Source organism: Scyliorhinus torazame, chromosome 16, assembly GCF_047496885.1.
Source record: "Scyliorhinus torazame isolate Kashiwa2021f chromosome 16, sScyTor2.1, whole genome shotgun sequence".
In the NCBI taxonomy this organism is placed as follows: Eukaryota; Metazoa; Chordata; class Chondrichthyes; order Carcharhiniformes; family Scyliorhinidae; genus Scyliorhinus; species Scyliorhinus torazame.
Window position 1 is genome coordinate 165,073,417 of NC_092722.1, and position 13,575 is coordinate 165,086,991.

At 43.0% G+C, this 13,575-nt stretch overlaps 1 protein-coding gene across 46 annotated transcripts in view; it reads left to right on the top strand.

Moving 5' to 3' along the window:
* Positions 1-13,575, top strand: part of tcf7l2 (transcription factor 7 like 2) — a 189,764-nt gene that overhangs the window by 158,225 nt on the left and 17,964 nt on the right. The window lies entirely within an intron of this gene.

Sequence of the window (13,575 nt, forward strand, 5' to 3'; positions counted from 1 at the left end):
TGCATATCTTTTGGACTGTTGGAGGAAACCAGAGCACCCGGAGGAAACCCACGCAGACCACGGGGAGAAAATGCAAACTCTACACAGTCACCCAAGGCTGCAATTGAACCTGGGTCCCTGACGCTGTGAGGCAGCAATGCTAACCACTGTGCCACCATGCTGCCCCAACGATGAGAAGTCATTTGGTGTTGTCCGACAGAGAAAAACAGAAAACCGGCTTGGTGAGGGAGTCTTTTTTTAAAAATTGTACTTGGGAGGGCAGTGGAGAACATTTTTTTTGATTGAGTGGGGGTGGAACAAGGTGAGATGCTGAAAGAAGGAAAAGTACCATAGGAGTAGTGGGCCAGGTCAAGGTAAGATTTGGTGATAAGTGCCACACTACCCTCATGATGTGTGATATTCATGATGGAGAAGTGAAATATTTTTCCAGGTGGGGAGGCTTCAGGGTAAAAGGTGTTGACACACCTCAGCCAGATTATGATATTCTAACATATCAGAAAACTGGAAGTAAAATGCACTAAATTTTCACTCTTGCAGAACATTGAAATAAGTGATAGGGACATACCCGTAAGCATTAAGACTTACTTTAAAATGCATTCTTTTAATGAAGCAATTTTGAACTCCTCAAATATATCTTGGGTGCACTTTGTGATCCAGGCAGCCTTTACTCATCAGTGGAAACCACTGTGTGTATGTAATAAATGCTGTATGTAATAACTAAACACACCTTGGCTAAAAACTACTTTCCTAAGGAAGTTCTGGGGCAGCAAGGTTATTCAGCTTTAATTATTTATTCATTTAAAAAAAATTTTCTTCGAGTTCCCAATTCATTTTTTCCAACTAAGGGGCAATTTAGAGTGATCAATCCACCTACCCTGCACATCTTTTGGGTTGTGGGGGTGAAACCCACGCAAATACGGGGAGACTGTGCAAACTCCACACGGACAGTGACCCAGAGCCGGGATCGAACTTGGGACCGTGGCGACGTGAGGCAGCAATGCTAACCACTGTGGTACCGTGCTGCCCTCATTGAGTATTAATTATGTATTTCATGCAATGTTTTAAATCCAGTTATGCCTTATTCAACAAGGAGTAACTTTTTCAATAAAAGGGCATGTTGTCTTAGTTCGGTGATTTCTACTTTTTCTCAGTCAGGGGATTTTAAAAAACATTCATGTACGGGATGTGGGCGTCGCTAGTTAGGCCAGCATTTATTGCCCATCCCTACTTGCCCTTCAGAAGGTGGTGATGAGTTGCAATTGAACCGCAGCACTCCTTGAGGTGTAGGTACACCCACTGTGCTGTTATGGAGGGAGTCCAGGATGTTGCCCCAGCGACAGTGAAGGAACGGCGATATATTTCCAAGTCAGGGTGGTGAGTGACTTGGAAAAGAACCTCCAAGTGGTGGTGTTCCCAGGTAGCTGCTGCTCTTGTCCTAAATGGTTGTGGTCATGAGTTTGGGCCGTGCTGTCTAAGGAACCTTGGCGAGTTACTGCACTGCATCTTTTAGATGGTAAACACGGATGCCACTGTTCGTCGGTGGTGGAGGATTTAAATGTTTGTGGAAGGGGGAGCAATCAAGTGGGCTGCTTTGTCCTGGATGGTGTCGAGCTTCTTGTGTTGTTGGAGTTGCATTCATCCAGGCAAGTGGAGAGTATTCCATTCCACTCCTGACTTGTGCTTTGTAGATGGTGGACAGGCTTTGGGGCGGTCAGATGGTGAGTTACTCACCATAGGATTTCTAGCCTTTGACCTGCCCTGGTAGGCACAATATTAATATGGCTAGTCCAGTTCAGCTTCTGGTCAATGGTAACCCCCAGAATGTTGATTGTGAGGGATTGAGCGATGGTATTTCCATTGAATATTAAGGGGTGGTGAGATTCTCTCTTGTAGGAGATGGTCATTGCCTGGCACTTGTGACAGTCTGGGGATTTCTACAACGTACTCTATGGAGAAACTTAGAATGCTGACAGTAACTTATCGAAGCAGGAACAGGCCATTTGGCCCCCTTGTGCCTGCTCTGCCATTCAACAACATCATGCTGATCTGATTGTGACCACAGCTTCCACTTTCTTGCCTGTCCCCATTATAACCCTCGACTCCTTTGTCAATCAAAAAAAATCTCTGACCCAGCATTGAATATATTAATGAGCCAGCTCCACTGCGCAATGGAGAAGAGAATTCAAAATGTTAACAATCCTGCAAGAGAAGAAAATCCTGATCTCCATCCTCAATGGGAGATCCTATTTTTAAACTGTGCTCCCAGGTCTACATTTTTCTCATGAGAGGAAACCCTTTACTCTCCATTGAGTATAGACTCGATTTGCTTAGCCTTTCCTCATAAGACGAGCCCCTTTTCCTAGGAATCAGCCTAGTGAACCTTCTTTGGGCTGCTTCCAATGCGAATATGCAAGACAGACTTTAATCCATAAGGGAATCAAGGGTTATGGGGATAAGGCAGGAAAGTGAAGTTGAGGATTATCACATCCGATCAGTCATGATCTCATCGAATGGTGGAGCAGACTCGACGGACCAAACGGCCTACTTTTGCTCCTATGTCTTCTGGTCACTGCTTGAATAATACACTCAGTATTTTACGTGTGGCCTCGTCCATTGTACAGTTGTAGCAACACTCCCCTATTTTTTATACTCCATCCCCATACAATAAAGACCAATGTTCCACTTTCCTTCCGAATTGCTGTGCCTGCATACTGACGTTTTGTGATTCATATACAAGGACACCCTTATAGTTCTGCAATTGCAGCATTCTGTTAATCAATGTTTTGCATTTCTATTCTCTCTGATGAAATGGATAACCTCACATTTTCCGCCATTATGCTCCATCTGCCAAATTTTTTCTCTCAGTCCAATTTCTCCCTGTTTATTTTTTAGTCACCCCGTTGCTGGTTTCTAAAAGGTTTCCAATTTTCTGGCCTCCCACTAATCTTCACAGCATTGTAAGCATTTTCTTTCAGTCAATTTCTTAGTTATTCATGGATGGCACACCTTTCTGGCTAAATGGAATATATTTTTTGTTGAGAATTACGAAATATGTCTTTAAATATCATCCATTGCTTCTCTAATCATTTTCCCTTTTAAGCCATTTACCCAGTTTGCCTGAGCAACTCTGCCTTCCTATGTTCGTAATTGTCTTTAATTAGTTTTAAGACACTAGTCATGGACCCACAATTCTAATTCTCAAACTGAATAAGAAATTCTTAATGTTATGATCATTCTTGCCGAGAGATTGACGTCTTGTATTAATACTGTGTCATTACACATTACTAGGCCCAAAATAGCCTGTTCCCTGATAGGCTCTATAACGTATTGTCCCAAGAAACGCACCTCAATACATTCTATGAACTCCACCTCCAGGCTACCGTTGAAAGTTGATTTGTTCAATTGATGAGATTCAAGTTACCCATGGCAGGTTTGTCATCATTACCACTGCAAAATCTGGGCCTTTCTGATTTAAAATACTGAGTTGATTACACAAGTGCAGTGGTGAGGGTCTGATGCCGCAGGTCTACAAATCAGATTTTCAAAAATTGGAGCGACCATGTCATGAAAGTTGGGAGTACAGATTTGTTGCTTTGCTTAGTGTACAGGTTTTTCACACTGGAGCGAGCTGATTGGTGTTTTACTGGTTTGGAGGCTTGTCAGCCACTTGGGCAGTGTTGCAGATGAATCTTGATTTGGCAGCTGGTAATAGAATTCTGTCGAACAAATCCAAATCACAAAAGTGGAAGGAATTAGCCGCTTTTAAATACAATGGGAGAAGGTTACCATCCAGTTTATAAACGTGGCACTGACCCCTTCAGTTCACTATCGTCTGACCTTCTGCACAAGGCACCTACAAAGGCAGCAGCAACGCTACAGTTGACCTCGGGTGTCACTAGGTTCATCTGAATTGGTACGGATGACTTCTTAATTACCAACTGCTTACTTCTGGAAGAACATGTGTGCAGACCCTAGGTGGGTAGAGGATCAGGCTGGGCTTTGGTTACCGCAGCTTCTTACTGAGAAGTCATCAGGAAGGAAATGAAATTGGGGAAAAGAGAAAATATAAACCAGAAATTGATAGCCCTTTGTAATAAAAAATACCAGAAATCTTGTGGTAATTCCTTTTATTTTGGTACAGTTTAACATGTTAAATGTCCTCACTGCCAAGATCCATGTTACTGGGTTTCCTAATGCAGAGTTTTCCAACACCCACCCCCCCCCCCACTTTTACCAACCGGCCAACCTTCACGACCCACGCCAGGCGTCCTTGCGACACACGCTACGTTTGTTTACCTTTAATGCGAAAGAAGAATCTGCTTGGTCCTCAAGATCTCACTTGAATCAGGTTCACAGGGGGAGAGGGCGATGTTCGTATCAGGTACAGACTTCAGCCAGTTCCTTTGTGCCGTCTTCATCTTAATGAGAAGGGGAAATCCAACTTCGCACATGGGGGTCATCATGAAGGGCAATAGGAACAAAATGCTTGTTCTACTCGGCACTGGATACTCCTGGGAGATGCTACACCAGAATGCTGACAGCCTCATGGCCTTTTAATGTGGTATCACAGGTCAGCTTCAGCAGGTAGTTTTTAATTTTGAATCAGCTATACGTTAATAACTGACACTGGGGTCTCATCCTCAAAAGGAATTTTTCACCACACCCACCACTTCTCGTTCAAAATCTAATTTGCCAGTACTACCCTGCATCAAACTCACATGGGCTTTGCATTCTTATTTGCATTGGCGCAATTGACAAAACCTAACCTCAAGAAATCATCTTTATTCTGCTCTGTTCCCAAGTTAAGTTTCTTCTTTGTGGGCTATTCAGCAGACGGCCTGGAGCTCTGCACTGAGCTAACACTAGCAGTGCTCTGTCCTGCCCTGGACTCTCCTGAGCAGCTCTCTCCAGCAGATTCTGTTCTGAGATCCTGTCCAGGCAAACTATCTATTTGAGTCTCTGGCTGTCGCTTACTTTTAAGAAAATTATCCATCATCACAGTCCTCTTGTCAGCAGCTGGAAATTCTGTGATTTGGCGCCAAAAGTATGTACACGGTACTTTTTAAAATTCATTCATGGGATGTGGGCATTGCTGCTGGGCCAGCATTTATTGTCCTGAGGACATTTAAGAGTCAACCACATTGCTGTGGATATGGAGTCACATGTAGACCAGACAGATTTTCTTCCCTCGTGGAAATTAGTGAACCAGATGGGATTTTTATGGCAATCGCCAATGGTTCCATGTTCAGTACAGATTTTCTTTTGAACAAATTCAAATTTCCATCTGCCATGGCGGGATTTGAACCCCAGAGCATTACACTGGATCTCTGGATTACTGGTCCAATGACAATATCACTGCACCACTATCTCCCCATGTCAAGTGTATGTGCAGGGTGGGTGACATGCTCTCTGCTGCCACTTCTAGCTTGAAGACTCCACACAGACTCTTTTATTTCCATTTAAAAGGCGGCAGCGGTCCCCATTCTCAATTCAAAACCTGGTAGCGGTTGTTGGGTGCTTCTCCCATGATTGGGACCACTGCGGGAAGGGCACGATTGATCACTCTGTGACCCTCCCGACACGCGTCCACGACTCGAAAAACCCTGTCATAATCAATAGTGCGTTTACCTGGTCAGGCATCAGTGTTCGGGTCTGAGCAGGTTCTTGGCTCCTCTGGTAATGTGATGTAGCATTGCATCCATGCTAATTATTCTACGATGGTTCAATATCGATTTCACACCCCAATTTGAAAGAAACAGATCTGTGTAAGTGTGGCAAATTATACTGCCTTTCTGAACTGGCTATTGAATGTGACTTTGTGATACTTCATGAGAGTACCAGATTGAATGAGTTCTTATTTCTGTATCTTCGTTTCTAAATTGAAAATGTCAGTCTGAAGTGAATTTATTACCAATTAATTTGAAGCCATTCTTCCTTGAACTATAGTCCCATGGTAATATCATGGAAGCAACATGGTGCCAGATGTCATTTATCCTACAGCTGGCAGAACCTTCGTACTACTAGAACGTATCTTGGATTATCAGTAAAGGCTGACAGGCAGGAAAAGTGGGTTTGAAGCCACTGGTGGCTATCTCCGCCTTATCATCGTGGATTCAGTCAAAAAAATGGCAAGGGGCGAATCCCATAATGCCATGCTGATAAAGATCGGGGACCAGGTTTAAAGGCTTTCACAGTGCATGCATGTTAACCAGGAGCCCCCCCCCCAACCCCCGGCACTGCCTGGGTAGTGGTAGTGGAGATCCTCTGGGAGATCTGCTTGCCAGGTTTGCACTTTGGGAGACAAGTCTTGAGTCGCATCGCTCTGCCCTCGGGTGACGACATAGATGATCATGGGATGTTAAAGTATGGAAATTATGTTCTCGGCGCTGAGTGTCGAAAATCCTATTTGTGTGTGTGTGTGTGGGGGGGGGGGGGGGGGTGGGGGGCGTGCCGGCGTGCCTTGAGCCTCTCACAGAGGGATCTGGGTGTCCTGGTACATGAACCAAGAAAGTTAGTATGCAGGTACAGCAAGTGATTTGAAGGACAAGTGGAATGTTATAATTTATTGCAAGGGGAATGGAATATACAAATATAGATTTTTTGCTACAGTTGTACAGAGTAGGTGGAATGTGGAGTAGAGGCCACAATCAGATCAGTCATGATATTGAATGGTGGAGCAGGCTTGAGGGCAGAATGGCCTACTCCTCCTAGTTCGTATGTCTGTGCAAAAGAGGCAGGGCAACAGATGCACGAGAACACCATCATCTGCAAACTCTCCTTTAAGTCGCAGATCATGCTGAATTGGAACTATATTGTCTTCCCTTCACAGTCGTTGTGCCAAAATCCTGGAACCCACTCCCAAACAACACCGTGGATGTGCCTACACCAGATGGGTTGCAGCGGTTTAAGAACAAGAATCATCACCATCTTCTCAAGGGCAATTAGGGATGGGCAATAAAAGCTGCCCTAGCCAGTTAGGCTAACACTCCATCAACAAATTAAAGAAAACAATACCAGTCATCTTGGTCTCGATGCATTGTCAAGTGCACATTGCTAAAACCAAACCTTGTGCCTCTAGTGCTATTGGATGCCCTAAAACTAGCAGAACACCACATTGCTTTTATCTAGTCTTGGACAGTTTAGGAATCTATACTGCAGTATATTGCATGATCTGAGCAAATGATTATTATGCTCTCTCTACTGCCCTCTCTGTCGGGGAGATGTAAATAAAGTGCAAACAAAATCCAGGCCAAACCTTTGACCAAGCAATGAGCTGACATAGAAGGAGGCCTACAATGAGGCTATAGCCCAGGAACTGGCAGAAAGCGATAATTGCAAGGGAATTATTTTCTTGTGTTGGCAGGAATATCCACTGGATTTCAGTGAGATCAAGGCCACAAAAGCCAAATTTGCAGACTGAGTCAGGGATTTATTGCTATCGGGCCAAGGTGGCCATAAAGTGCAATATCTGTGGGGAAAATCGGTTCGATCCGGACAACATGAAGGAGTAGAGGAGACAGTTATGCCGCAGTCGTGCTAAACCGCCAGGCCGCAGCCATGCACCAGGGTGCGGTTGTGGTAGGTCTGAAGCCAGTTTAGGAGTCTGGCAATTCTTGGATAGATGTGGAAACAGAAGGTGATGTTATCATGTAGAAAGATTGGTCAGGGAGCACGAAGAGCAGCACATGGACAATGAGAGTAATAGGGTGGGGGTATAATTTCAGTACCCACGGTAGAAATGAAAGTCATCGATTCACAACTTAATTTCATTGTTAATGCATCTCGGAAGAGAATAGAAGAAATTCCTATGTCATTATCCCCTTGTACACAGCTGGTGTGAAAATGACCAGTTATTTAGCATTTCAGTGCTGGGTGAAGTTAGGGTGGAATATGATTATACTTCCTATTATGTAACCATTGGTAGTAGGGGAAGGTGATGGTGCAGTGGTATTGTCAATGGTCAAATAATCCTCTGGACCCAGGGCAATGCTCTGCAGACCCGGGTTCGAATCCCACCATAGCAGATGGTGAAATGTGAATGAAAAGAAAGTCTGGAATTGAAAGTCTAATGATGGTTCAGTAATGTCCTTTAGGGAAGGAAAAGCTGTCCTTACCTGGTCTGACCTACATGTGACTCTAGATCCACAGCTATGTGTTTGACTTTTAAATGGCCTCTGAAATGGCCGAGCCAGCCACTCAGTTCAAGGAATTAAGGATGGGCAATAAAAAAAGTAGGAGGGAAGGAATAGGTTTCACAAAGTATGGTTAAACTATTTACAGTCGTGATCAGTAAGAGTATGTCTGTCCTTGAGGAAGTGCTAAGAGAGCAGAAAGTGGCCTTTGAGCAAGGAGGACCAAATGATAAAATTAGCCATCAGTATGATATTAAATATTGTAAATCAGCTATCGAGGCTTTGATTAGTTTGGAATATATGGGTTGCCAGAAGTGTTGGAATTAGAACAGTTTGTGCCAGAAGAGTTTGAAATATTCCTGAGTAAGAATGGAACTAAACACTCAAATGCCACATACGACCCAGCATCAAATGGTGCTGCAGAAAGATATGGGTACAGTAGACAGATCAAAAGTATTTGCAAGATGGCATGCTAGGCAGTAATCTCCATGACTTGAATTTAATGCTCTCCGACTAGTGGATTTGTTGGGGAAGGTGGGAGAGAAAGAGTGTTGTGGCTTGGGGAGAATCAGTGTTGAATGAACGAGAGTCCGTCTGGGTTCCCATCTGCCCCGGTCTCACCCACCCCAGCATGAAATCACTGTGAGGTCTCAGACAGGTCACCTGCCCTTGCCCCAGTTGAGGCTCAAACGTGTGCACCACTTAATGTCCATTTCCCACCCAGCCTCAATTTTTAGAGTGGTGCGAAGATTTGCCTGACTTGGAGGAAGCCCGAAAATGAACCGACTTAGATCTTGGATCTCGGGCGGGAATGGAAGTGGAACTCCAGAAGTCCCCATCTGACTTTGGGCACTCCTTAAGATCTGGTGGCTTTTGCGCCTCCCTCCCCCAACACCCTGATCACCCCTTTGCGCCCAATAGGCCTTCCCTGCCCTTTGACTTCTTAAACGTACCTTGCCCTCCAGTTCCAGGACTTGGGCTCAGGCACCTTGCTGACGTTCCTCTATGGTCCACTGAAGCTCATGTTGCTGCCAGCCATTCAGATTGGCTGGCAGCTCTCTAAGGTGGAACTTCTACTCAAGTGAGGGGCAGAAATCCCACCTGCAACCAATTGACACTCATTCAAGTATGAAATGGCTGTGGGTACTCTGAGTTGGTCGAGACTCTTCGGCTGGCAGGAAGGGGAGACCCTGCCATCTGAGAAGTTCAGGGCCATTTTACTCCTCGACAGACTAGGCTATTTTCTGTTCCCTTACAGCATGATCCCACAGTCTGCAAACAGGTTGCTCAGCTAATGATTTAGTGTTTAAACGCACTCCTAGGAAACGGTTTAGTTTGCTTAATTCTGATGTCAATAGCAAAGTAAGAGAAAAGCAAGACAAAAAAATAAAGATGTGTCATGATACATGAAGCATGAAACTTAAAAGCGAAAGATTTACAAAGTGCAGGTCAGAAGGTCACATTGAAAAATCACTGGTGAAAAGGAAAACCATGTGATTGGAGTTGTTGTAAAGAGATGAGGTACATTCACATATCTAGTGTGAAAGGGGGAAACTGATCAAAAGGAGTGCATGATATACCCATATTGTCCAAATTTTCCTCGAGTCCAAAGTGAAAGTCAAAAAGAAAATGTTTGCCAATATTCCAGAGTCCCATCAGTAGAGCAAAGTGAGTCAGGGTCTTTGACGAAAACAAAGCAACCACTAAGTGGGGTTGATGGTCAAAGTTCATGGTGACAAAGTCAAGAGATGTTGAGAGAGCACAGACATGAATGGAATGAGATCCCAGACAGAAAGAGAAACAAGCTTAGATAGGTTGATTGAAAGAATGTAGGGAGGAAGAAGAAATAAGTTACTTTGATTACTTCTTATTAAATTATATTTTCGTTAAATTCATCGCTGATGTTAAGGAAAAACAATTTTTTTTACCTACAACGGCCATGTTTGTTTTGGTTGTTTTTGCAATAAAAACAAATATGCAATCCAAGTTATTAAATTTCAGGTGTTTTTGATGTTGGTTTAGTCTTATTGTATTCAGGGAAATTATGTGCATGTACCATTTAAATTCTAAGTTTTTCAGGGCGGGAGGCAGTGTGCTATATTAGAAGTTCTGAGCATTTTGTTGTATTGCCCTCTCTGCTGCCCTGGCTGCCTGCAGCTGAATATGTGTTCAACTCAGTCAATGCAATACACAATATATACTTTTTGGATGTAGATTGTGTCCAGCATATAATCCTGAAACATCATTATTACCAACCTCTAATCCAGCCAGTGAGCTGAATATTGCACCGCTGTTTCACTGCTGGGAGCAGATAGCATACATAGGTCAGTGCTAGCTATTTGCCTGTTGGCAAGCAAAATTCTGTCAGCTTTACACTCAACCCTATCTCCGGGATGCAATGATAACTTCGATTGGTTGTTGTTGTTGGGGGGGTGGGGGGGGGTGGGGTGTTGATGGGAGGAGTTATTGAAGATATAAACATTCATTTTTACTGGAGCTGCTTTGAAAGCAGACCAAGGCAGGCCAGCAGCACGGTTCAATTCCCGTACCAACCTCCCCGAAAAGGCGCCGGAATGTGGCGACTAGGGGCTTTTCACAGTAACTTCATTTGAAGCCTACTTGTGACAATAAGCGATTTTAATTTCATTTCATTTCATTACATTGATTGCCGTGCCAAGGTTGTATTTAAATTGTGCAATTTCCATAGATTATGACAGCTAAGACGACATATCTCTGCTGGTGATGAGGTCAAAGGACAGCTTCCAATACCAATTGTGGCAAACCATTTAAGACACACTGTTGCCGTCAAATCCAGAAAGTAAATATATGAACCATTATCTGATGTGGAATGGAAAAGCAAGATTGAAATGTTGATTTAAAGAAAAATAAACTTGGAGTTTATATAGTGCCTTCCTCAAAACATCTTACAGCCAACAAAGTACTTTTTGTGCTGTAGTCATAGTTGTCATGTAATGGCAAGGCTTTTCATCACTGAACTGTTGGTTTCACTCGTGAAGTTTCTCTCGACCGTACAATGCTGTGCAGTTTTCTTTACTCCCATTGAAAGTTAGTTTTGGTTCTTTGAAGCCTATATTTCTCTCCCATCCCCTTTCCTTTTAGTTCAGCCAGTTTCAGAAACCATTCTTCACATAAGAGCCTAGGCAGCAATTGGTTTTTGGGCTGACGTAGCTAAGACTGATCTTGTCCTTGCCCATCATCAGCGGGGAATCGCTAGATTATGATCGGGTGCAGCAAAGCTCGCTGATTAGCTCTAGCTCATATTTGGAGTCTCTCTATCACCACCCTGGCAAGGTGCAGATTGTGAATTATAACCTCATAGTCCCAGGCCCAGTAAGACCATATTCACTAAGTTTACCCCCGGGCCTTTAAGGAAACTGCTTTAATCTAGTTAAAACCTTCCCATTTGACTTTCTGATATAATTTACCCATATGTTTTTCTCTTGTGTGCAGGCTCTTTTATCTTGACCTCACCCACACATATTTACACCACATTTTCCTCTTACCCCATACATAAGCTTTTCGATCTCTTTTATAAAAAAAAAATCAACTCCTGCCTGGGTACCTTAAAGAGAAATCATAATCTTGTATTTAATGTCACAAAAGAGAGCTGCTGCGGATAAATTATAAAAATATATATTGTAGCTTCAAATGAAAACTGTGGAGGGACAAAAGCCTCATTTATTGGTCGCAGTTAATTAAGTCATTTTCTGTCTGTATGATAAATAAGTGCCCTAGCTGTTTTCATATCAATAATTAACACTGCACAGGGGCTGCGCAAATTGAATTCCGAACATTTATGCTCGCTTCATGTGGCCTTGACTGCCCTGGCTGTACCCAGACAAACATTACTGTCCTACAAATTGTGTAGTTAGATAATGCCAGACAAGAGAGAGATGTTGAAATGTTTGTGGGAAAAGTGTGATTAATGTCACATGTTGACCCTTCTTTACGCAGTGGGATTAGTTGGGGGCATAAATAGCTTCATTGTGCAAAATGCACAGTAAGTGAAACAAATAGCTTCATAGTGCACAATATCCTATACGTAAAACTGCAGGGGAACATTGGAGACTGTTCGGAAACATAATGAGATTTGAAGGTATTGTAAGACATATTCAGAAACTTGATTAAAATGACCCAGTGTAACGATTTGGTCAAGAACACATTTTACAATATTACATCACAACTTGGTCCTTAAATGTGTACTTTTAATCTCCTCACCTGAACTTCTGGGCAACAGACTCTTTGACCCTCTCTCCACCTTTCAGTGTGAGCTGTGTAGAATAATTTTCAACGGTTGGAAATGAGGCAAAATTAAGACATTGGCCGATCTCCCATTATTTTGGATAGGCAAGAGTTGTTGTGATAATGACATCTGGCTGTTGTGATGGAGCTGTGTTTTTTCTGGCAACTCTTTACGATTTCCCAGATAATTTCAATGGAGAAACTATCTAAAGACAAATCTAGGCAAACGTAGTTGCTTGTAAAGTTGTGATTTCAGCAGACAATGGTAATTGCTTGTAAATATCTGGCTCTAGGCCAGATGTCACCAACAATTATAGGATTGTTTTGCACCTATCAGTGTGTGACTGATTTTCCTTTTACAATTTTTATACCAGTATCACAACAGTAGATTTCCCACAGCATTGATTATGATGGTCGGTTCTTATAATAGTCAGAAAACATAATTATTTTGAATTTCAGGGTGTTGCATGGCCCAGTGTAAAATTTCTTCAAAGCAAGGGTCCAGCATGGCTCGGGAAGGCGAATGGAGCAAGCCAGCCCTCGTGCTGAGGGTGCAGTTCATGATATGAGTGGAGAGGGAGGGGCACAGTACCTAGTGAGGATTAGGGTTATGAGGGTTGTGGGAGTTGGCGAGGGCTGAGTTGGTAGCTGGGATATAAGGAAAGGATTCACAAATGCTGGGTGGGAAAAAGCGGGTGTAGGCCAGACTTTGTGATTTAAAAATGGTTGTGGATGCAGTGTTTTGAAAGCGAGGTATGTTTTATATAACTGACGTTCAACAGGTTGTTTTGAGCTTACCAGCTCCTTCTGCATGGCATGCTGGAGTTAATGGAAAGCTGAGGTTGGAAGGACCAAGTGTCAACTGATTGTCATCAAGCTATAATAAGCAAGACTATAAGCATAGCTGGGATGTCTGTGAAGGCGCATGCAAAGATGTTTCCTATATTAAAGATATTAAAATGTTTCAGTAATAAGTAAAATAATTCTTGTACAATCTATTTCAAAGGATGAATGTTATGAAAAGGATCAAGTGAAATCACAGCAGTGTGCTCCTGAATCAGTTGATTTCACTGGTGTGAAAATGCTCCCATAATGCTCAAATTTACTAATTCTCTAAAACTAAAGGTAAATATCAAACACTTCTTCTAACTTGCTCTAAAATGATGCTGCAAGTAATTGC